Raw genomic sequence first — 495 nt, 5'->3', positions numbered from 1 at the left:
TTACATACATCGATTTTTGGTTATTGCAAACTTCAAACGCAGTTTTTAGACCTAATTCCAATAACTTATATATGACTTATAGGTATTATTCCTGAATTGTTTCCATGGCAACACTTGTAAAATTATAAATATGAACAATAAGACGGAAAATGTGAAAAAAAAAAGAAAGTGCTCGTGTAAATTGCACTGGTTACTTTCGAACGCTCGTTCTAAACTACATTGACTCCTCTTGCTTAGTTTGGTATATGATAACCATGTCAAATGAGTAGCTATACCAGGCTTGTCACGTGATCAATTGCAAACGACTCGGTTGGGCTGAACAGATAGAACTGGTACAAGTGTGATTACTTTGGTCAAATACAAGCAAATGCAAATACAATCATGTTACATACACTGGTGTTTAGTTATTGAAAATCTCAAACGTTTTCAGAGCTTATGTCAACAACGTAGTTTTAACTTAAAGAAATGGTTCCTGGATGGTTTACATGGCTAAAC

Source organism: Orbicella franksi, chromosome 3, assembly GCF_964199315.1.
Source record: "Orbicella franksi chromosome 3, jaOrbFran1.1, whole genome shotgun sequence".
Taxonomy (NCBI): domain Eukaryota; kingdom Metazoa; phylum Cnidaria; class Anthozoa; order Scleractinia; family Merulinidae; genus Orbicella; species Orbicella franksi.
The sequence above is the reverse complement of the archived record's forward strand: the minus strand, read 5'-3'. Positions refer to the sequence as shown.